Source organism: Gopherus evgoodei, chromosome 12, assembly GCF_007399415.2.
Source record: "Gopherus evgoodei ecotype Sinaloan lineage chromosome 12, rGopEvg1_v1.p, whole genome shotgun sequence".
Classification (NCBI taxonomy): Eukaryota; Metazoa; Chordata; order Testudines; family Testudinidae; genus Gopherus; species Gopherus evgoodei.
Genome location: NC_044333.1, coordinates 31,824,022 through 31,849,829, shown reverse-complemented (window position 1 = coordinate 31,849,829; position 25,808 = coordinate 31,824,022). Strand labels below are relative to the sequence as shown.

At 39.5% G+C, this 25,808-nt stretch overlaps 1 protein-coding gene across 2 annotated transcripts in view; it reads right to left on the bottom strand.

Moving 5' to 3' along the window:
• The window catches only part of WWOX (WW domain containing oxidoreductase), a 672,980-nt gene that overhangs the window by 13,893 nt on the left and 633,279 nt on the right, over positions 1-25,808 (bottom strand). Inside the window, exon 9 of one of the 2 annotated variants that reach the window (XR_004002846.1) lies at positions 1,236-1,359. The exons of the other annotated variant lie outside the window; for it this stretch is intronic. The gene's annotated coding sequence lies outside the window, so the exon portion shown is untranslated. The remainder of the gene's footprint in view (positions 1-1,235; positions 1,360-25,808) is intronic. 2 annotated transcript variants of the gene reach the window in all.

Genomic DNA, 25,808 nt, shown 5'->3' with positions numbered 1-25,808 from the left:
ATATAAATTGATCACTGTAATCTTTCTATTCTGTATTGTAATTTAAATTAATATATTTGAAAACCAAAAATATTTAAATAAATGGTATTCTCTTATTGTTTAACAGCGCAATTAATCACAAGATTAATCACAATTAATAGTTTTAATCACATGATTAATCGCAATTAATTGTTTTAATTTCTTGATAGCCCTGATATATGTGTGTGTGTGTTTGTACGTACACAAGAACACACACTCACAGACACCCAGAATTATAGATTTTGGAAAAAATTTCTTTATTAGACTCATCAATTTGTCCAATTCAGGGGATCTACTTCTACAGAGTACATAATGATAAATGGCACATTTGCAAATTATCTTCTGAGTGCTGATGAGAAATAAGCAAACTGCAAGTCACCAAGACTTTCCATGAGTACTCCTCTGCAAGTCTAGTTTGCTGAAATCCCTGCCGGATGAATGCATTTGTATATTAGGGATCTTCTACATTTACTACAAGCATTTGAAGAAAAATACAGCTATCATCACAGCCAACAAGGTGACTGGGGTTTGAATTTTGAAGACACAGATGCTTTGACAAGAGAGAAGTTGCTGCATTATGGTATGTTTTCTCAGTACCAACTTCTGCACAGACTGTACATCCTTCATAAATCACAATTACAATTTATTATTTAAAGTTCCTTCTGCATCTTGGTTAGACTGACGAGTAGCTGCACCTATAGCCGTCTCATTGCAGCTAACTCATTCATAAAACCCACTTTTCCCTCCCTGTTGCAGGAACTAAGATTGTGTGTGTGTGTGTAGAGAAAACTCTTGAACAGACAAGTATTGAATGGTTTTATTTGGGAAGGGAGGACATACTGCTATGTTGTTCCTCATTGCTCAGACAAGTGGTACATCTTTGGACCTGGCAGGACTGAGAGCTGTAAACTGAATCCCTGGTAAGTTTGTTAATTATGAATACAAGGACGAGGCTAAAGAATGAAAAGGACTTAAGTTATATTTCATATCCAGATAACAGGTTTTAATGCATCTCCATCAAATTAGTTTCAAAAACTGCTAAGAGTCACACTGCTAATTCAGTGTACCGGAGAAAAAATTACATTTCTAAGAAATATATCTTCATCTAGCATATAGCCAGTGTGGGGAATTCACCATTCCAAGTGCTCACAGGGCCAAATACAGTAGCTGGTCTTATAACTGGTTTATAACTAATATCAACAGCAAGATGTGATTACCTTACTTATGCACGTAGACCCATTGGCTTGAAAGAAGTGATCGCAAGTAGGTCCAACATTTATAGCTTCATATGATAAAGTGGTGGTAATTAAATCTCATGTTTCAGGAAATCAACTCTTCAACCTGGGGGAAAAGAAGTAATTTTCCCTTGCCCATGAATAGCATTGAACAATTGGCCAGATGGATTATGGGTTCCCCCCCTCTGCACTATCCTTCGGAAAGACCTGGCATAGGTCACAGCTGCAGGCAGGATTACCATATGTGACAGACCACTGTAACAATGTACCATGGCAAAACTATGCTGGTAATGTTCTTTTTCCTGATAATTACACAAAACAGTTTTCCCTCTGGTAAATGCTCTGTACATTTACATTTAAGTTACAAAATCCTTCCGTATCTGAATGTTTGAATATCTATGCAAATCTAATTTTCTACAAACACTTATTTACTGTCTAGAGACACACAACAACAGTGCATCATACATTTAAACTATACACATTATTAGAAACATCTGTAGCACTCAGAAACCTATTTCTGCTTTTACATAAGCCATTTGCCAGATCCCATAACTCTGTCAAGAGTCTTTCTCCAGTTTTGTTTAGCTTATCCTCAACAGACTCGGCTTTTGTGAGTGGACAAGGCATCTGAGTGTGCACCACAGTTATAATGGCCTGACTGACAGCTCAACCAGATAAATACAAGAGAATAACAGACATCGGAACAATTTGGGTATTCATTTTGTCCATTCAACTGGATTGAAAGGATTTGCCAGCCAAGGGCACAACACTTCAGGCTAATTTGCTCAGCCAAAGCGCTGCAAGAGTGTAAGGCTACAAACAGATGACTGATGTTGGGGGGATCAGAGTCCTATCAGAGGAAATTAAAGCATTAACTACGCAGAGCATCCATTTGAGTCTTGAAAGAGGAAAACATATAGAAATGGACTTGGTTACAAAACTTGAATCCTTTCTCTTGCTTCCTCTCTCCTGTGTTAATTCAAGCTCCTTCTCCTTCATGGTCCTCTACCTCCTCCCACCACCACTCTACCATGCTTTCCTTGCTCTTTCTCTTCTTTCTTACATAGTCTCTCATGTCCTACATTCTTGCTTACTTTCACCTAGCTTTCTTCCTGCTTCCACGCTCTGATTCATGCATTTTTCATGCTGTCCCCCTATGCTTGGTACATCCTGGCTACCATGAAGACAATTTTATTTTCCAAGCTTTTTGAGGCCAATATCTTCATCAATCATGCCTCTATGATTTCTTGTATTTTTGGACAGTCAACCAGAGTATCATATCTGTCTACATTACGTGTTTTCACAATTTCATACAGTTTAAGGCAAGACAGGACCATAAGATCATCTAGTCTGAACTTCTATATAACTGGGAGCATCCACACTGCAATTAAGCACCTGCAGCTGGCTTGGGTAGGGTGACCAGACAGCAAGTGTGAAAAATTGGGATGGGGGTGTGGGCTAAGAGATGCCTTTGTAAGAAAAAGCCCCAAATATCAGGAATGTCCCTGTAAAACCAGGACATCTGGTCACCCTAGGCTTGGGTCCACTGGCTCAGGAAATGGGGCTGTAAAATTGCAGTATAGACATTTGGGCTGAGGCTGGAGCCCAAGCTCTGGGACCCTATAAAGTGGGTCTGCACAGCAATTTTAAGCCCCACTGCCTGAGCCCCATGAACACAAGTCAGCTGACCTGGGCCACTGGGGCCCCGCTGCAGGTCTTTTATTCCAGTGTAGACGTCGTGACGGGATCGCCCTGGGATGCAGCCTGGGAGTATGGAACTGCTGTGTCCCCTTAACTCTCTCCAGCCTGGGCTGTCTCTCACAATGCCTTGCTAGTGACCAGGTGGTGTGAGCACTCAGCACAACAGCATCTGGAGCCCCACATCCAGCTAGACTGCATGAATGCTCACAGAGCCACTCATGAATCACACAGAGAAAGGCACCAGAGCCAAACGCCCGGATCCCAGCACTGTACCTGAGGAATATACCCTCTTGAATTGCTCAAGATGGGCAGTGCAGATTTATTAATTGGTTCACCGTTTCATCAATGGAAAGTGGTAACGCAGAAGCTTAAATGCCTCATATTTGGTGCAATGGCCACATCAGAGTTGAAGGTCTAACAACTTTAGATATGACTTTGTGAGGTTTTACAAAACCACCAACAGCACTTTTAAAAGTGCACTTGACGTTTTTTGATCTCTTTATAGAAACCATTAAAAGGCAGATGAGCACACTGCTACAGCGCATGTTCAGTGTAATAGGAGACATGCCTCTTAGGAATCTCTAGCTTAAAACCATTTGTTTCCTCTTCTGGATATAATGTCCTACAAACACAGCCTGAGAATATACATTTGCATGGAGTATTTTGCTGATTTGTATTTTAAATGCAGCTTGCTAAATACAGATGTAATTACTTTTTTGAATATTAGTGTATGAACTAGTACCTGTCCTATAATAATCCTTTATGATGTAGCAGTGGATAGCAGCACAAGGGCAACTTATAATCTTTCTTACACTGTTACCAAAACATGGAGCTGATAGAAAAGTATATCTAAATTATTGTTTACTCACAAATAATGTTAACTAAAGAGAAACATGCTATGTGTCTGAATTCTAAAACAAACAGCCCCATTTTTCCTTACACTTCTAAACTGAGTAACACACACACACACAAAGACCCATAGATGTAAAAAGGACATTATCTCTTCCTATTTGCAGAAGGGTGAAAAGGAAAGTCAGCCATGCAGCTGCTTCTCTCCCTAAACCTCACACTGGTACATTCAAACTTAAGGGCTCCTGGTGGGATGTTCATAAGTGTTCATTGTTGGCCTACTTCTGCTCCCTCATTGATGTCAAGGGTAAAAACTCCCAACAAATTCAATGAGAGAAAAGTTAAGCCATATGAGATAACTTGTGCCTTTGAATCTTCATCCACTTTTCATCAACTGGATACATGTGCACAAATCTAATTAGACTTAGTTTCAACTAAAACTACCTCCTCCTCCTTCCAGTGTTCTCACCTAACCCTGTTACAATGGTCATTAATATGTCCCTGCTTAGCTCCATGCCAAGCACTTTCTTTCTGAAAGGATTTTGGGCTCATTCTGCCTTCTGTGTTTGCCTGTAACACCTCTTTTTTGCCTCTGATAGCACCGCAATATGGAATGCTATCCAAAGAATGCCAAGGGTATTACACTAAGCCATGCGCCTCTTCAAATGTCTTGCCAAAAGACATTCTAATCTGTGATAACCATTAGTCTCCTTTTCTTGAAATCCACATTCTAATCTGGCCACAGAACTCTAATGCAATGGGAGAAAAGCGTGAGAATAGGAAAGATGTTACCAGAAGATCCTACTGCTTGACTCAGGCCATGTCTACATCTAAAATTTTGCAGCGCTGGTTGTTACAGCTGTATTAGTACAGCTGTATAGGGCCAGCGCTGCAGAGTGGCCACACTTACAGCAACCAGCGCTGCAAGTGGTGTTAGATGTGGCCACACTGCAGCGCTGTTGGGCGGCTTCAAGGGGGGTTCCGGGACGAGAGAGCAAACCGGGAACGCCGCGGTTTGCTCTCTCGGTCCCGGAGCCAGCCAGCAAACCGCAGGGAAGGAGACCTGCTTGCTCGGGGTTCCGGGACCGAGAGAGCAAACCGGGAACGCCGCGGTTTGCTCTTTCGGTCCCGGAGCCAGCCAGCAAACCGCAGGGAAGGAGACCTGCTTGCTCGGGGTTCCGGGACCGAGAGAGCAAACCGGGAACGCCGCGGTTTGCTCTCTCGGTCCCGGAGCCAGCCAGCAAACCGCAGGGAAGGAGACCTGCTTGCTCGGGGTTCCGGGACCGAGAGAGCAAACCGGGAACGCCGCGGTTTGCTCTATCGGTCCCGGAGCCAGCCAGCAAACCGCAGGGAAGGAGACCTGCTTGCTCGGGGTTCCGGGACCGAGAGAGCAAACCGCGGCGAAGCTGGTCTCCTTTCCCGGTTTGCTCTCTCGTTCCCGGAACCCCGAGCAAGCAGGTCTCCTTCCCTGCGGTTTGCTGGGTGGCTCCGGGACCGAGAGAGCAAACCGGGAAAGGAGACCAGCTTGATTACCAGAGGCTTCCTCCTTCCACGGAGGTCAAGAAAAGCGCTGGTAACTGTCTACATTGGATTACCAGCGCTGGATCACCAGCGCTGGATCCTCTACACCCGAGACAAAACGGGAGTACGGCCAGCGCTGCAAACAGGGAGTTGCAGCGCTGGTGATGCCCTGCAGATGTGTACACCTTCAAAGTTGCAGCGCTGTAACTCCCTCACCAGCGCTGCAACTTTCTGATGTAGACAAGCCCTCAGTGCTCTGAGACTTATTTAAAAGCACGTACTTGAACTAAAGATAGAATTCAGGTCCAACACAAGAAGATAATGTGTCATGATCAACATAGACCGATTGGGGGTGGGGGTGGAATGATACAAACAAGACAACTGTTCCGTGTACAGAAAAGACAAGTGCAGAGTTTTTCTGGAGATTATACAGGTAGAAAGTCAAACAGATGCAATTCTATGTGCTATCTATAAAAGCAAAAGCAAAATTCCTCCCAGCTGAGGTTAGCTGATCTTTAAAGAACTTCCTTTCAAAGCCTACACATGCCGTTCAATATAGGAAGTCCATTTTATGATCCCTTATGTCTCCAACTTTTGGCTGCTCACATTTTCCCCGCCACCATAGTTTTCTCCTTACAAGGAAATTAATGTCATTCCCTAACACAAAGCCACTGGATTCTATTTTCCATGCCATCTCTTAATCCTGCTGCTATTTTAAAGAGTCTGGGTTTGACAAGAATGGAATAAGAAATGACCATGGGAAGGAAAAGAATGCACTGGCAGTATACTGAATTGAACTTGCTGGTACTATACCAAAAGTACAAACATTAGAAAAATAGTCTTGGCTGTTTAGAATTTCAGTTCCAGCACAACTGGGTTCGTTGTGTTCTTTAAAAATTCCCTACTCAGGTATGCCTTAGAGGCATAACACCTTTTGGCAAATGAATTCTTTCATTTTTGGAGGGCTGAAAGTTTGTTTTCTAAAAGCGTAAATTAACAGGATGGAAGACTGTAGTTTGTACTGCTGGTCAAAGTGGAAACGTACATTTCGTGAGCAGGCTACACATACTGTACTCTCCATCCAGTCGGAAGGAATGTTGCATCTAGTCTGGGAAGTTTATGTAAAGCTGTTTTTGCTAGGTACCAGCCAATTGACTCTAGCATCTCAATCTTTCATTTGCTTCATGATGGTCAGTAGTTCTCCATTTTGCTGCAAAGCCCTACATTTCTATGAACGGATATTCTTTGACAATACATTTATATTAAAGTAAATGCATTCCTAGTGGCATAATGTTTTTCAGAGGGCAATATGTAAAATTTATTTACTGTTAGAATGTTTGGTTTTTTTTTAAATCCTTAACTGTCCAATGATTCCTCACCAAATTCTGGTCACTTTTTTCAGCATGGCTGGGTTGTAGACAACATGTTCACTCAACAATAAAGTATACTTAGCCCCAACATTTGCTTCCACAGTTGATTTTTAGACACAGATCAATTCTGACAAGTCTGAAGACACATTTGTAGAGACTGTTGCAGAACAATGCACTTAAGTGACCCCTGCTGTCTTCACAAGGAATGACATTGTGAAGGAGCCCCCTGTCTATGTAAAGATGTCCAAAAAGAGCCAGTCTTAAAATAAAACCAAGAAATGCAGCTCTTCTGAATTTTTCAAAGGAGAGAAAAGGAGTTACATTTCAAAACATCATTGGGCATCTGAAATTCCATAAAGCTCCACCTTCTTGGATCATGATCTCAGCATACAAAAAAGTGCACAAATATTCAGATTTTAACCCATATACTGAGCACACTTGAGAAGTTCATTCTTGTTTCAGAGATGTTATCATTTTAAGCACCGAGAATGCTTTTGGAACCTGGGAATTTTTTTTACTTTTACCCACTGTCTATGGCTAACACCATCAGACTCTCACACAGAGGAAAGGAGTAATAAAAAGTGGCAGCACTTGATGTAAGATTGTTCGTCTCTGCCTTGTGCAATTAACCTGAATGGAGCAAAATGTGAGTTGAACTCTAATTCACTATCTTGTCTAAAAGAGTGCTAACAAGCACTACCTTTAAATAAGGTAAAACCGTTGGCAAAAATGTCTATTTTATTCACTTACAGTTCATACAGCTTTCTAAATTAATGGAATGACCTTCCCAAACTAGTGTTCAGGGAGGTGGAAAGGAAATTGTATTGTATCCCTGCCCTGTTCCACTCAACATGTGAAATCCTAGCCCTATTCAAGTCAATGCAAGTTTTACACTGATAGGCCTGCATTTCATCCATAGTTTCAAGCTGGAATAGATTACTCTCAAACCCATTTAAACCCTAAAACCATATAAGTTTATAGAGGCCTGATACTCTTAAAATTACAGATCCTCAGACATCTCAATGGAGGAACAGAATGTTTCCACAATCCGATAGGGAATGCTGACGTGTTTGTTCAACTCTCAAAATATATGTATGGCTATCAGTGCAAACAAAAAATGGCTTAGAGATAGACTCTGCAAAAGCAAAGTGTCTATCCGAATTTTTGTACCCACCTCCCAGAAAAGAAAAAGAATTGCAAGCGCAAATCAATATATCTATACCTCTAGTCACCTGATTTGCACCTGAGGTGTGACTGGCACCTACTATTTGATTGCAGATGAAAATTTGATTGCACCTGCAAATAGCAGGGCATTGTTTTGCAAATTGGGCCCATACGACGTTATTTTCAAAACTGTTAATATATACTATAATGGAAAAACATTGCACTGAACATAACTCATCAGGTCATGTGCTACAAAATTAACATATACATTTATTTGTGTATGCACATGCTGTGAATGGGTTAAAAATATTCAATTTTTGTAAACGCTAATAACAGATCATCTTTCCTCTTAATTTTTCTTAGACTAGGAATTAATACAAGTTATGATGAAGAAATTAGTACACCTGTTCAAATTACACCTAAAGCACTAAATCCAGCAGCAGCAATTTTCCAGTCTTTCCTACTTTACAACTTAATGAAAAGAGACATAACTGCCCCAGCCTTAGAGTAATTTGATGTAATCTTTAAGAAATATTTCATTGGTATATTTTTCTAATACACGTTATCACTGTTCACTACCAAACCTGTTTGGAAGGTTAATGTTATTTTGGAAGAATATTTACATTACCAGTAATAGAAAACCCAATAGCTAAAAAAATATTTTCCACCTGCAGCTATCTGTCATCCATCCCACACAAGCTTTGAAAGCTTTCCACAATCTGTCAAAACACAGGTTTTGATGCAATAAAGACCATAATTATTGAGCATTTACGAGAAATAATATTTTCCCTCTGGTACGTGTTATAACGGTTGTTAACATGCAAGTATGAATACTAATGCTTCAAACCTACCTATACACTTCTCAAATGAAAGGTTTTTTCAATACTGATACAAAGGAAAGTATAATAAAAGAGTAAGATAAGATTGAACACACATCTTGAAAAGTAAACGTCAATCAGAATAAGGATTTTCGAGGCATAAGAAGCTGTTTTGAAGTAGAGTTTTGAAATAAAGCTGGCAATTAGATTCCTGGATATAAACAGCACATCTTTTGTGCTGAAGAAAATGATCCTTTTGCAACCAAAATACAAGCCTACAAGACACATGACAGAAACAATACTAAGTATGCATCAAAACAACTCTGCAGATGCCATACCAGCAGATGGCTTAAGCCGACTGAATTACTTACTGTATAAACATTTAACTGAAAGTTTGATTTTATAAGTGTGGAAATTATACAAAACAAAAGGAAAATGATTCTAAAAAGCACTTAAATTAGTAATTTGTAATTTTCTCTGCTAAGCTGGCATGACTATGTCGCTTTCCAAGAGTCCTTTGAAGAGGGAATGCTGGAAATCTTTGAAAGGAACTGCAGACATAAAAGTGAACTTCTATGAGTGCACAAAATTAAGAAAGACATTTAAAGGTAAACATATACCTTTCCACTGCTGTTGCTACTAGAATCCTTTCCAACTGCAAGCTAATAGCATATCAGAATACCTCCCCCTCTCTCCATTTCCTCTTTCATCAGCCGATAACAAAGGCCGAATCTTCCATTTATATCACAGGAACTTCTATAGCAACCATTTAGTATGTCACTTAGGTTTCATTGTAATATACAAGTAGGAAGGACATGAGGGAAAAAGTCTATTTCTACACGGATATCTTCAACAATTACCAATCAGAAGGAAGGAAGAGAAAAAAATACAAGAAAAGGGAGAAATGATTAATGCATAAATAATGCAGCTTTTCCTTACAGTGCACAGTATGGACTATGGGATGTAATTGTTGTACTGAAAGGTTGGGACTGCCTGATTAATGCTTAGACACGTGTCTCGGATAAGCTAATTTTATTATTTTACAATGAAACTGTGCAAAACAGGAGGCTGGCTATGGACACAGAATGCTATCCTGCTCCCATTGAAGACAATGGCCAAACTCCCATTGACTTGAATGACGCATGATTGGATTCACAATTGTTCTAGACACACAGTGACTTGCAGCAGCCCAACCCTGAATCTTTCAATCCTATTCTAGTTATATCATTGACAATCATTTGCACAACCCCCTTTTCAAATGACTCCATATCGAACATAAGTACAATGGTTACTAGCACTGCACATATCTGGTCTCCACTAACTAGCATTCACACTCTCAGGTTCCATAAAACGATTGTTAGTTCTGAATACAAGATGGGAATGACATCAGATGCATAAAATGCTAGTAAAAGAACATGACAACATCTTTCTGAAAATCTGTGCTTTCTAGCATGCCTGGGAATGGAATTCTTCATTAGTATAATGATCAAAGATAGCTAACAACTCCTTTCCAGAAGCAGGTGCATCGTGCTAGGGAACAAGTAGAAGTTATATGATCCATCCTGCCTCTTTCTATAGTTCAACTTCCACTAACCCATTCCCCTTCATCCTCATTCTTTTCCTGTTCTTGATGCACTCCCTTACCCATCCTGCTTATCCTTCTCTTCTCCCTTTACTTCCACTTCATCAGTTCTGGACCAACTGCATTCCTGCTCATGATTTCTTGCTGTACTAACATAGCTGATCTGGATATGAAGTTGATTTTAGAATTATCAGGGAGTTTTAAACCCACTTCTTCCTACTAGATACCATTTTAAATCTTGTAATGCAAAACCCAGCTCCCTCTGATCAGAACTACACTTGATGTTGGCCTTGAAAATGAAAGATTGACAAAATATGGTGCGAATTGCAATCCATGGGCAACTATGGACTGACTCCAGAGATAAGTGAATTAATCACCACCTTCTCATTGTCTTTTTCTCCTCACATTTCTTCCTGTTTCTTATTTGTTTCTCATCACCTCCAATCCCTTCCCTAGATCCCCACTCTTCCTTAGTTTATATGAATACTGCAATCAATTGCTTAAAATTAGAGATAAGGACCAAGCTACAAACTGTATTTCTTGATCTGAATTTCCCTGGCGTTTGAGGGTAGGGTTTGAATCTAGGGGTTTGGTTCAAATGCCTGAGTACTAAAAATCCTTAAAATACTAATTTAAAAGAAAATAAATTGAATAAATATAGTTTAACCTGAATTTTTTGGAGGACTTGCAGACACACACACACGATTAAAATGTTGCTGTGCTTGTCCAGATTGGTACTGAACTGCCGAAGTGATAAACTATTCTCCAGACAGGCAACTGATTATTATTATCATCATCACATAAGGATGCAGTTCCACTGCATAGTCGAGGTCAATTTCACAATATGTGAAACCCTGCAGAATTAATATCTAATGAAGAAATAAACATGCTAACAGGATAGATTTACCGTATTCAAATTACAATCGATCGGTTCGGCAGATGATTAATAAAAAATTTCCTCACTGACCTTCCACTTTGTGCCTGCTTAAGCAAATTATTTCTCAATAAACAAGAGGTACATGGACTGAGAAAACTGTTACACTATAAATTACACGGCTGTCTTTTCTCTTTCTGAATGCAGCTGAGAAGCAGTACAGAGGCTTGTCATGACTAAGGTGATAAATCAGATTCTTTACTTACGACATAAAAGTAATATTTATGTTAAAATCCAGTAGTCCTATCACAAAGAGTTTATTGCAAATGATTGAGACACTCTAGTCTTATTGGGCTTGTGAAGACATTTGTATTGCCACTAACTCTTTCCTAGGCTGTTGGCACACTGTAAGCAGTAAAAAAGAAATTCTGACTTAGTCTCACAGCTACACACATTATCAGCACAGTTTACTCACACATGCAAACAGCACACTTTTACATGCTTTTTTTCCAGAGCTGACTAGAAAAAGAAATTCACATAACCTTTGCTTTAGCACCTGTGCTTCCGTACAAAGTCTCCCTGTCTCTTTTAGGATGAACTATGCCGGCGTATTTAGCCTGTCACTGTCTAGGTTAGAATATGTTATTAAAACATATAGTTCATCTATAGTGCCATAAATCACTGCTGTCATATAGGTTCTCCGTTTTAATTTTTCTTCAATCAGAATCAATTATTGGGCTTGCCATCTCCATCCTCTTTTGCTCACCATCAGAGGAAAGGAACATCTGTTGGTGACACAGTAACTGCAGACCTCTCATAGGCCATCCCACAGCACCATGCTGTCCATGAGAGCTATCACTCTACCAAAATGATCCAATTTCACAATGTTAAAATGGTCCATTTTTGCTCTATTTTTGTTCCAAAAAGATAGAAACATAGGGGCCCCTAATCTAAAATGCTCACTGAAATTGCTGCAACTACTCACATGAGTAAGGACTACTTAGGTGAACAAGAAGTTGCAGTTTGGGTGCACAGCCCTCTCTAAGTATCAAAGGGGTAACCGTGTTAGCCTGCATCCACAAAAACAATGAGGAATCTGGTGGCACCTTAAAGACTAACAGACTTATTTGGGCATAAGCTTTCCTGGGTAAAAAACCCACTTCTTCTGGCACTGAATTTCAGTTACAACACAGAATACAAAGTGTACCATACTCACTTTATATTATTTTTATTACAAATATTTGCATTGTCAAAATGATAAAAGAAATAGTATTTTTCAATTCACCTCATACAAGTACTGTGGTGCAATCTCTTTATTGTGAAAGCACAACTTACAAATGTAGATTTTTTGTTACATAACTGCATTCTAAAACAAAACAATTTAAAACTTTAGAGCCTACAAATCCATTCAGTCCTATTTCTTGTTCAGCCAATCTCTAAGAGAAACAAGTTTGTTTACATTTACAGGAGATAATGCTTCCCACTTCTTATTTACAATGTCACCTGAAAGTGAGAATAGACATTCGCATGGCACTTTTGTAGCCAGGACTGGAAGGTATTTAAATGCCAGATATGCTAAACATTCGTATGCCCCTTCATGCTTCGGCCACCATTCCAGAGGACATGCTTCCATTCTGATGATGCTCATTAAGAAAATAATGCATTAATTAAATATGTGATTGAACTCCTGGAGGGAGAATTGTGTCTCTCCTGCTCTGTGGTTTATCTGCATTCTGCCATATATTTTATGTTATAGCAGTCTTGGATGATGACCCAGCACATGTTGTTAGTTTTAAGAACGCTTTCACTGCAGATTTGAGAACACGTAAAGAAGGTACCAATGTGAGATTTCTAAAGATAGCAACAGCACTTGACCCAAGATTTAAGAATCTAAAGTACCTTCCAAAAGCTGAGAGGGATGATGACTTTCAGAAGTCTTAAAAGAGCAACACTCCGATGCAGAAACTACAGAACCCAAACCACCGAAAAAGAAAATCAACCTCCTGCTGGTGGCATCTGACTCAGATGATGAAAATGAACATGCGTTGATCTACACTGCTTTGGGTTGTTATTGAGCAGAACCCATCATCAGCATGGACGCGGTCCTCTGGAATGGCAGTTGAAGCATGAAGAGACATATGAATCTTTAGTGCATCTGGCACGTAAATATCTTACAACGCTGAACAAGAAGTAGGACTGAATGAACTTGTAGGCTTTACATTTTTACATTGTTTTATTTTTGAATGCAGTTGGTTTTTGTACATAATTCTACATTTGTAAGTTCAACTTCCATGAAAAAGAAATTGCACTACAGTACTTGTATTAAGTGAATTGAAAAATACTATTTCTTTTATTTTTACATTGCAAATATTTATAATAAAACTAAATATAAAGGGAGCACTGTACACTTTGTATTCTGTGTTATATTTGAAATCAATATATTTGCAAATGTGGAAAACATCGAAAATATTTATATAAATAGCATTCTATTAACAGCACGATTAATTGCGATTAATTTTTTTTAATGCTTGACAGCCCTAATTTAAACCCATCTATGGACCCTTATGGCATGCAAGGATCAAATTATCACACGAAGTTAGGCAAATAAATTTAGTCACAGCCATCTGTGCAAAGAGTGTCATTTCTTTACATGTTACTTTACATGCAGAGATCTCTCTTGGCACTATGAGAACTATGAAAATCCATTGAATAAGGAGGATCATCACGTACAACACTTGAAATTACAAGCAACATTACTACACTATGTTTTTAAAAGCAACTTGAATTAGACATGTGATTGACAGATTTTTATGTAAACAACACACGGTCATTTTTAGGGAGTGAACATACAAAAGAGGAGAGAACAACAATATTTCTGAACAACAACAGGCCAAAATCAAAGACAATGGTTTAGAGTTGCAAGCAACCCTTACCTACACTGGTGAGAACTTACTCCTGTGAACAGTCCAGTGACTTTGCCTGAGTGATTGCTCACCAATGTAAGTGAAGATTGTAAAACTCACCCCAGTGTTACGAGCTTAAATTCAACTAATTCATAAACTGGCAACCACTGCAATGCAGGGACACGTTACTGCCTTTCACACAGCATAGAAAAAGAGCAGACAGACGTATTTTGAATAATCCTTCACTTCAACTTGGTTAAAAAAAAAAGTCAGCAGCAGCTTATTACAAACAAACAAAATAGTTTATCACGAATAAAAGCCTTGAGTGAGTTGAAACATGGCTAGTTTTGAAAAGGAAGAATTCCATCAACAGCACATTCCTAATTACACAGATATTCTAGTATCTGACATGGCTATTTGGGGACTCAAAGTCCTTTTGATCGAAGGGCACTGAGGTGACCAGATATCTCGATTTTATAGGGACCGTCCTGATATTTGGGGCTTTGTCTTATAATGGTACCTATTACTCGCCACTCCCTGTCTCTATTTTTCACACTTGCTATCTGGTCACCCTAAAGGACACACACACATGAGAAGTGCAGGAAATAAAAGCAGCAACAAAATAATACAAATTACAGAGAGGAAAGATATGTCAGCTATAGTGTGGAATGGTATTGCAGCAACTAGATTAGGATGGAGTTACGAGATGCTTGTATTTAAGAAAGGTACAGTGTCTGTATTTTTCTGAATCATTAGAAACCATCAGCTGTACCTGCTATCTGCACTGCAGAAACTGAAGCTAGAACCAAGTAAAACCAAGGGAACAGTGCAACAGTGGATCATTTCTGGTTGTTACTGACTCGGATTGTTGGAGCTCAGATAAACTCTGATTGCTCATTAGTCCAGAACTCACTTTAAGCAGCATCACAATCATCAACACCTTTAGTGAACATTGGTCAAAATGAACTCAATTGGCTTGCAGCTGATTTTTCCCCTTTCCAATAAAATAGCTTGTGAATTGATTAGAGGTAATAGAATTATTGGATGCTGGAAGGCAAGAGGATTTATGAGAGATGTAATGACACCATAAAAGCTTTGTTGGGTTGCTTTTATTAGCCTGAACCAGCTTAGAGTAGTTCTGCCATGAAGAGGTTAGAGGAAGTCTGTTATAGGCTTGCCTATGGAATAAATGCATATCAAAATCTTCTGTAAGAGGGAAAACACACATGCACGCACGCACACACACACACAAAATGAACAAGTACAGTACTTTAACAGGGAAAATTTCCTCAGAAAGGAAGCAAGCAATGAGGCTAGGAGAGGAATAAATGGTGTAGAAATGACAATCGCTCTTCAGTCAGGGCCCATGACTGCACTCGCTGCTGATAAGATCCAGCATGTGTCAGTTGTCAAGTGTCTCTTGTCACACTTCAATGTGAACTTTACAGCGAAAGGGGGACAAGAGGCAGTGAAGGGGAAAATGGCACGGCTCAGAAGGACTTGTGCACTCAGTGTGAAGCCATTTCAATTTTATATTCTAAAGGACTTTGTAGGTGATCCCATGAATGCAATTATTCTCACCTAATAAAAGCAACATATGCTAAGACAATTAAAATATTTTATTATACATCTATTCATTGCATTTAGTTTTGGATAGCAGAAAAACCTCATTTGAAGAAAGATGTTTGCAAGGCAGGAAGGAGAAGTAATCATGGTATATGTCTAAAAGGATGTTAGTGAATGTTTTTGTTAATCAAATAAAGATGAATTAAGAGAACTTTCCTTACCATTGACCATTGCACCTAGCAGAACATGAATAAACTCACTAAAGCACTTGTTAAAAAAAGAACTATATCTGGCCTTGAACCCAGGCACTCTGGGGCTCCAAAGTTTCGGAGAATGTAATTCTTTTATTATTCTTGGATGTTTTATTATAGACCAATAACAATGTCTAGGGCACATTTATAGACATCTTCTTAGCACCACACACAAATGGAACTCCTGAAACACACACACACACGCATCCCACCATCCCCACCAAAGGAATCATATCCACAGCTTTGGGAAAAGCTTTGCTACTTGTCCTGAAGGTCAACAAACTAAGGGCTTGGCTACACTCACACTTTACAGCGTTGCAACTGGGGTGTGAAAAAACACCCCCCCTGAGCGCTGCAAGATACAGCGCTGTAAAGCGTCAGTGTAATCAGGGCAGCAGCACTGGGAGCGGGGCTCCCAGCGCTGCACGCTACATCCGTAAGGGATGTGGTTTACATGCAGCGCTGGGAGAGCTCTCTCCCAGCGCTGCCGCTCTGACTACACTCACACTTCAAAGCGCTCCCGCAGCGCTGCCACAGCAACGCTTTGAAATTCCAAATGTAGCCATACCCTAATATTGGCACAAGTGTAGGCAAGTGATTCCAGAGCTAAGTGCTCTGTGCTGCAAATGCCCCCCCTTTCATTTAAATATCACAGTTGCCAGCTCAAGAACCGAAATTGATCCCACATGTGGGACAAGAGTTCGGGAGTAAATTAAGCATATAAGGTTCCCAAGACATAAGTCATTGAGGGCTTTATGCTATAGGCCAACGTAGAACCTTTGATTCACACTTGGAAACAAACTAGAAGTCAGTACAGATTCTGACACACAGACCAGGTGTATTATGCACATGAAACACTGCTAAGTAAGCAGAAAAATTCATGAGGAGGTTTCCAAGCAGCCTCCAGAGGCAGCACTGAGTGCAGTCATCCAGAGATGATCATGGCGAGATTTGCCTACAAAAGGAACGACTGCACTTTTCTAGGCAAATTAAGGTTGGAAACAGATTCTTGGCTACAAATATTTCCTAGACTATCAGAAGCAGCCAGGAATCTAATGCGATGCCTAAGATGCAAAAGCTAGTAATTAAAGGCAGACAAACTTTCTCAATTTGAGGGCAAGATATTGCTTTTGCCAAGTCCTTTGGTTGCTTCCCACAACCCACCAACTTCACTTCCATCCTGATCCTATATGAACTTTGCTTGAACTAGCTAGCTACAATCCAAGTCCAGGCACTGGGAAAGCCAACCAAGTACACTATTTGGATCCAATGAAACAGAGCTTTAGAGCCAAGTCCCATTGGTAGATAACCTGTGCACAATGAACATGAGGTGTGAACAGATTCACTTCAAAGCAGACCCAGGTGTCTCTACTGTGTCAACAATGTCACATGGTCAACAGTATCAAAGGCAAGGTGGTGGATATGAAGAATCAGTTTGGATACTTGTTCTTTTTCTGTTGCCAGGAGATTGTCGACCAGTGCAGTCTCTGTATGATGTCCAGCCTGAAACCAGTCAAAGAATGAAGATAATCTGAGGACTCTAGATCAGTGGTACCCAAACTTGTTCTGCCGCTTGGGCAAGGAAAGCCCCTGGTGGCCCTGGCCAGTTTGTTTACATGCTACTTCCGCAGGTTTGGCTATCACTGGCCGTGGTTCGCTGCTCCAGGCCAATGGGAGCTGCTGGAAGTGGTGCGGGCCAAGGGACATACTGGCCACTGCGTTCAGCAGCTCCCATTGGCCTGGAGAAGTGAACCGTGGCCAGTGGGAGCCGTGATCGGCCAAATCTGTAGACGCGGCAGGTAAACAAACCAGCCCAGACCGCCAGGGGCTTTCCCTGCACAAGCAGTGGAACAAGTTTGGGAACCGCTGCTCTAGATATTGCCAGAATTGATTTTGTTACCACTCTCTTGATCATCTTCCCCACAACCGGGAATGCTGGAGCCAGGGTGATAAGTGCTAAAACCGTCACCACCTTACAGCCATTCGATTGTGGGGTCATGGCTCCCTGACCCCTGCAGGGAAGCACCTGAATGTTCATTTATAATGGATCTGGTCCTATTTCCCTCCCGCCTCCCCCCGCCCCACACACCCTGCAACAAAGGGGATATGGATCTAACATGCAGGGAGATAAACAGCAATACTACTAAATTCAGTCTCCTTGGGTCCCCAAATAAGAGCCTTTGACATCCAGTTTCGTAATGAATGGAGACCAGTGTCTTTCTGTCTGCATATGCCCATCACGGTGGTATCTGGGTGCTTCTCTTGTGTTTGGTGGCAGCAGTAACAGCATGCTGCATGCATGTCTAGGTGGTGGACAAGAGAAGGGGGCTTGGGAAGCACGCTCTTGTACTGCTAGGGGAAGGAGCCAACTCCTGGCAGTTGGCCCACGGATTTTAAACTGCCTTATGTTACATTGCTACTTTTCTGCTTGCTTTCAGCATGACTAACAGTGGAAGCTGCAATGCAGTGAATGAGTCTGCTATGAAATGAGACAGAACCTGGTCGAATCTCTAGGACAGTGGCTACCCTTTGTTAGAATATTTTTCTTTGCCTTTGACTAATTTAGTATAGAAAAGTAAGTATCACTATGGGTCTCTACAATGTCATTGTTTTGAGCTGTATATTAATATTGAGATTACCTGCCTTAATTGAGGATTGCTACTGAAGAGAAAACGAAATAAAAATAGCTTGATATTAAAAATCCTGAAGCCTTTAAAATTCATTTTCTCTTCTCCAACAGAGTCACAATACAATGTGCTTATCTGGCATAACTCACATCAACTAATCACAGGAAGTTTATTAGCTGATTACAGTCTACACATGGAAATGCCAGTAAACTCTGTATTATAATACTGTGCATCATACAAGTATAATCTTCAGATGTGGCTATGGCAGAAGCAAAGAGAGGCATAATGGACATGTTTCTGGGAGAACAACTGAGCTCAGGATGTTTTCCAATAAAAATATCTGCAACTACAGCACACAATGGCAAATGCAATTCTATAAGAACCAATTGATTAATTACCTAGAAGGATAAAGCAATAGACACATGATGCTTAAATATCAACAGATATTTTCCCAACATTATTTGAATATCTAGGAGCTGAACACCTCCTTGGAGATCTAGTTTCCACTGAATGCGACATCAAACTATTTATCCACCTACTACAACAGTTACTCTTAAACAAAAATAACCATAAGTAATATATGGCCCAGGTCTTTTGCTGACTGCAGATACTGAGAAAAGTTTATCATCTGTAAACACTGGATCCTGCTGTGGTATGGGATCCTTCAGTCTTATCCCTTTATGATATCTCCTATCTTGTAGGTTGAATTCCATTGAATAATACTGTAAACGAAGACACACTATTCCTGTAACACAAAAAGTATTTTAAAGGGCCAGAACCGTAGTCACACCAAGTGTAAAGAATTCTGAGATACGTTTTCTTTAAAAAAAAATTTTTTTAAACTATTTCATTGAGAAGCACCTGAATGTAGTTACATTTTAGGACAATATTTTGTTTTTAAAGAAGATCACAGACTTATCGACCTGCACAAAGAAACACTATACATAAAATTAACCTCTTTAGGTTAATAATCATTCATCAAACCCCAGAATGATTTGAACTCATGGCAAGTGCTCTAACCCAGGAATTTAACGTGGGTAGAAGAGACTTTTCTTTTGATTAAAGCTGCAATACTACCCCCCTTGTCAGAATGTCTTTTTCTTAAAAGCTGTATTGCCGCTTCTCAAAGCAGAGGACTTCATAATCCCTTCATAAATAAAAATGTGCACCTGTCCAAAAACATGCTGTAGAACTTGCCATCAAAGAAGCAGAAACCACCATGCATAGTAACTACCAGTGGGCACAGGTGAAAAAAGGAGCATGTTATTAGTGCTCCACACCAGCCTAGGTCTGTGTGCGTAAATTGCACTGATTTTGAAAGGGCAATATTCTGAAGAGTTTTTATTTGGATGATTCTTTTTACTTGAAGACTGCCTCTTTTTATGGTGGCACACAGAACACACAGTTCTGATTTGTAATGGTTTTTATGTTGCTTTCTGGACTATGACAGCATATTGCTTACAGTTACATTTAGCATGCTGAGTTTTGTGCATCTGGTGTTGTCCTATGTTGTAACCTGTGTCAAGGGCTGAATATATACTCCCACAGCTGCTGGACTAGGGGTGCTGGGCGTTCTGCTGCAACTTTGGGTTGAAGTGGCTTCCATCATATACAGGGTTTACAGTTTGGTTCAATGGCTCTCAGCACCCCCACTATGCAAATTGTTCCAGCATCCCTGAATGCTACACGACCCATGAGAGAATACAAGATGAACAAATTACAAAAGTGTGCTCTGACATGTGTTTGACGTTTCTGCATGCAAAGATTTTAGGGAACAAATTGGATAATTTGGATACATGTCACCACATTTTTGACACCCCTGTCTCACCTGTGTGAATGAGGCACATAGTGGTAATGCTCTACAACCACTGCCTAAATTCTAAAGCATCACGCTGATGCATGACCAGCCTGTTTTCAAGACAGGAAGACCTTGGTTACAAATTTTTTCAACATCATGATACTTTGTGAGAGCTCGATGTTCTGCAAAGCAAAGTTCACCTGATTTTGCAGTTAAAAAGTTGCCAAGTCCATTTGAGGTCAAATCCATATCTATATAAAAAGGCAGGAAGTGATCTTAAAAGGAAACACTAATTAACTTCCTGGGATTTCAAATTTTAAAAGCTCTTGTGATTTAATTTACTTCAGAAATTTTTGCTTTAAGGAATGTGAGGCTTGGTCCCGTTGTTGAGACATCACACAAAATAGGATCGAGAAGCAAATTCCCTGATAATAGTGTTTATTGGACTCAATATGATTATAGTAACACACTGAAGACTGATCAGTAAAAAAGAAAAAGATGTCATTAGTGCAATGACTACAAAAACAAAATGACTTTTGGTCAACTTGTTCTACAGAGTGCATGTCTCTGGGTAGAAGTCTACTAAAAGTATGAAGTAAAAACTACCATCACACCTATTGACAAAGGCTGGCACAATTGGACTCACACTGCTTGGCAAAAATGCTTTGAGATTTTTATGCTGGACACAGTTTAAGGGAAAAGATCAGTATTACTAATAATAACTATTGTGTCTTTTGAGGAGCACACAATACTTCAAGTTTCAAGCTGAATTCAAGTATGATGGTGTTTGAATAGGCACACAAAAGTGAGGCAAAACTGAGATATGGAATACCGTGAATTACAAGATGTGACAAATATTTAGTCATCTGCGTTTGCACCCAAACCGAAAAATAGATAAGATGGAAAAAGTAAAGCAATGAATTAACACAATGGAATCAGCTTGAACGTAGTACTTAAAATGCTGATGACTATCTGTCACTCGTATGCATCACAGGCAGAAGCCAACGCTTTCAGGGATATGCTGTACAAATGGAGAATTTTGATGATTTATAGCCACATATTACTAAATACTTCTCTGGCTCACTACCTGCTGCATACTTGTCTGATGTTTATCACTTGTCCATCTACATCTTTCTGTACCAAGTCATGCATAGTATGTTAGCTTTTGTCCGGCTGAGGTCAAGACAAACCAGGCCTGAATCTCAATGCCTCTCCCTTAGCAGTAGTAGTTACATTTGAATATGTTTTCACTGAATACTGGGCACATGTTGTCATTAGTTTAGCACTGGTTATTTTGACTTGCCAGAATATCCTCCTTGTACAGTACCTCTGAGAATCATTAGTTTCTGCTTCCATTTTATCAAGAACTAGCTCTCAGTGTCATACTGAAACCCAAAGGGCATCAACATCACAAACTTTCCTTTTGAAAACATCTTGGTGCTCCTTGTGCTGTGTAAAAAGATTTCCATGTTCAATCAAAAATATTTTCTACTAGCCCAAAGCATCTTTTTTTCTAATTTCATTCTACATGCCACAAATACCTGTCATAAAACAATCACTATTAGATTATAAACAACATAGTGTTTGCATCCAAAATGAAAAACTAAAAAGCCTTAATCCTAAAATTCAGAGAATATAAATCAAATGACTAGCAAGTAATCATAATACTTAGCCCTTATTTAGCACTGTAGATCTACAAGCATCAGCTACTCAACCTCAAGCAGTGATCTCCAGTTCTGCAGATACAGTAATCCCAGCATTTACATGCTAAATCACATGCTGAATACTAGGCCATCAGAAGAGACATTTTCCATGTCAGTTGTCTACACAGCACGTAGCAAGGAATACCAACTCTGATACTGTTTAAATCCTGTTGAGAACTTTTACTGCCATATTATACGTAAGCACTTGTTAGCAATTTTGACTCACTGGAATAACTAATGGGCTGGCTTCTGCCCTGACACTTTAAGCAACATTATGGAAGTAAAGGGAAATTCATGAGGCGAAAGCAAGCACAGATTTGGCTTGAACATCATTATTTGGTAAGAAATTTTCAACATGCAATAACCTCATCCATAGTTTGTCATGTAGGCCCTGATTTATCAAATGACTAAAGCATGTCATGGAGATATCTCAGGCCCAAAGTTAGTCATGTGCTCAGATAGTCTTGGCCTCTGTAATTAACTCACTGTTTTATTTCTTAAAGACACCATTGCTTTCTATGTAACTTTCCATAAAAGTTTTTTTGCGATTTTTTTAAACTGAGTCTTTTGCTGGAATCAGCCATCTTGCTAAAAGTTAATAGCTGCAATACAAGAATCCAACAATAGACATATTTACTGTTGATCCATTTCCAAACAAATGCAATATTGATTTAAAATTGAAAGAAGTATTGGGCCAAATCCTAGTACTCAAGGAAATATTGATGGAGGATAATCTCAAAAGGCTAAGATTCTTCTGGATGGTGAACCAGAGGGCATCAGCAGGATGTAACTGGTTTGCAGTCTCCCATTGACCTTATTATTAAAATCACACTTTTTTGTCATTCTTATGCAAAATGCTTGCAGCTAGAGGTTCAGAAATGCCAATTTTAAACCCCTTCATTTTGTAATGCAGGTCTCGGTTTATACCTGGTGACAAATGCTTGACACGACTGTGCATTTTTGGATTTCCGGGCTGAGAGCAATTACTGTAGTTTTCTTTCTGGAACCTCCATAATATATGAAATAGACAACTAGGTAATAACCTATAGATAGGTTTTGCCCTTCTGGAATGAGAGCATGGAGTGAGTCCTCTGCAAATGAAATATCCTTGCTGCATGTTGTGGATAACAGCCACATTCACAGCACTGTCCCCTCTACCTTGGGACTCTACAGCTGGGACTTGGATACACATGGGTGGGGAAGGGCAGATCAAAGGCATTACTTTGGAGAGAGGACACACATCATACCTCCCTCAAATCCATGGTGCACTACTAAAAAAAAGTTAATAAAAACTAATTTATGAATGAACTTTTCACAGATCCTCTTGGTGAAACAGAACCACATTTGTGGGGAGTTCCAGGGGCTTTTGGTCATGGGGAACTCAGGAGAAGCCCTAGATGTCCACCTCCAACAGAACCACACAACAGGAAATAGTTACAGAGGTCCTACTGCTGGTTTGGAGCTCAGGAGCTATGCCCTGGTAGATTCTAAAGAGCAGTGATGTTTGTAAGCCAGACTTCACTGGTTATTCCACTGAATGATATAAATCCTGCCCATCCAATTCCACTGTGGAAGGAGTTGGAGGGAACTCTGTAAGAACCCAGTGAAGTTGACCTCTTAGGCCCCCTTCAATGGGAGAACCTGCAGAAAGATAGGATTGGGCCCCTATTTTTAAAATAATTTTGAAATATAAAGTTGTTCTTTGGTCACTTTGGCTTTGAAAGTCTCACTGCAGCCCTGGGGGCGGGGGAGTGCAAATATATTCCATATCAAGAGGCAATTTAAATGGTGACAATGTGCAAATATATTTGTGGGGCATTTTTAAAATACAGATTTGGGGAATTTTTTTAATAGTGTTATGCATGCGGGTAAGAAATTCAAGAATGGAACTGAGAACATACTAATGTTTATGCAGCTGAATTAAATCTAGGAATTGGGAAAATTTAGGTTAAGAGATTCCATTTTTAACTTGAACCACTGAATCTCACATTTGCAGGGTTCCTGAAGCAAGAATTAAATGTCAGCCTTAATTCTGAACCTTCTTGTGTTTGTGGACTGAAACCAGACCCTAAAAATTCACATTAATATAGCTGATTCTTGGTTCCATATATGCCTGGGGTTTTTTTCTGTTCTTTTTCAAGATATATTGAATTTGTTTTCGTAATAAAAAAGAACAACAGAATAAGAATAAACCTTCTAGTTGTTCTAATATTATTCTGGTATTTAAAGGTAGTTTTTGGTGCTGTGAAGCAGCCTTTTGAAAGAGGATCACTGCACCTGAAATGTAGATCGTTATAAAAATGGCATTCATTTGCTTAGACTGAGAGATTTTCACAGAAGAGCAGCTAGCAGAAAACATTATGAAAATGTCCAAGAGGACTGGTAATTGAGTTGATTAGTATGACCTTGGTTATGAAGGTAATAGAAGAGTGAATGGTGCTTAGACTGAGTTATAACCCTGCTACCTTGTTCTGAGATGTAGTGAGGTATGTAATTTGTTCAGGGTGAATCTGAGAAGCCTAGCCTTTCTCTGACAAGGTAATACACTCTGACTAGCAGAGCTTGGCCTGCTGGTTCTTTTACTCCAACACAGTAAACAGTACAGGGTCAGATGAGAAATGATGAACTGTGTATTCCCTTCAGTTCAATATGTTAATTTTCTGCTGGTAGACACTTTCTGTAAAAGATCTCCTGGAAAATTAAACAAACAAAAAAATCTTAAAGTGACATTAAGCATCAATTTTAAACTTCAAAAGCAAGAACATTGATACTTACAGATTAAATCACAGCCCCAGCCCATCCTGATGTGCCTAAATATTACAGACAAGGATGGTATGTTAGATCACACAATTGTGGGAGCCATTTGGCTTACCTGAGCACCACTCAGGCTCTGACCCAGCAAACTATATGTGTGGGCAGAACCTCATTTTCTTCAGTGGGGATCTGATCTGCATAAGGGTTTGCCTGCATAGACCATCTTGCAGCCCAGGGGCTTGTATGTGAAAAGGTCCATCGCATCCGATTCAGCAGTGCATTTAAACACACATTCAAGTTCTTTCAAAACTCATTTCTTTTGTGAGTTTAGGTGATGTTACTTGAAGATATTTGTTGTGATTGATTTTGCATTGGTAAAACAATTAGGCAAATAAAAAAAAAAAAGGAAACCCAAATCTAATGAACATGTTTTGGTATTTGTGTCCCCATTGGTACCTAACATGAATATGCTAAAACTATCAATTATATCCTAGGCATCCCAAGGACTGGATATATAGGGGAAAAAATAGTTACACAAAGCTACTTTTTAACATTAATGTCTTTTTAATTCATGCTTTTCTACTTTGAATAATTGTTTTTGCAATCACTAAATTCTGTTAGTTGACATTAAGTACTAAACAACTGAAAAATAACTTTTAATTAAATTATATCTAAAATTAATAAAATATAAGTGTGTCCCCCCATCTTCTCTCTTAAACAGTCTATTTTATTTCAAGTTTTATGAACAAAATAACTCAGAGGTTTTTAAAAGAAAAAAAATCTATGTCAAAGATTCAATTGAGTTGAAATTGATGGGACCAGATTCTATGTGCCCAGAAGCAAATGTTCACAGTCAACACCTATAATCTCTTTAAAATGGGGTTTATTAGGAAACTGATGACTAATCTTCAATGAAAACATTGCTAGCAGGTGACACTACAGTAAGGTTTAAAAATGTAAGTTCAACCCATATTTCCACAGGATGTTTGATTTAGTGCACTTCAGGGTTCATAGGCATCAAGGTATCATTTTATTCTAGTGTATGTGGCATGGGAGGGTGGAGGTGCAAATGGC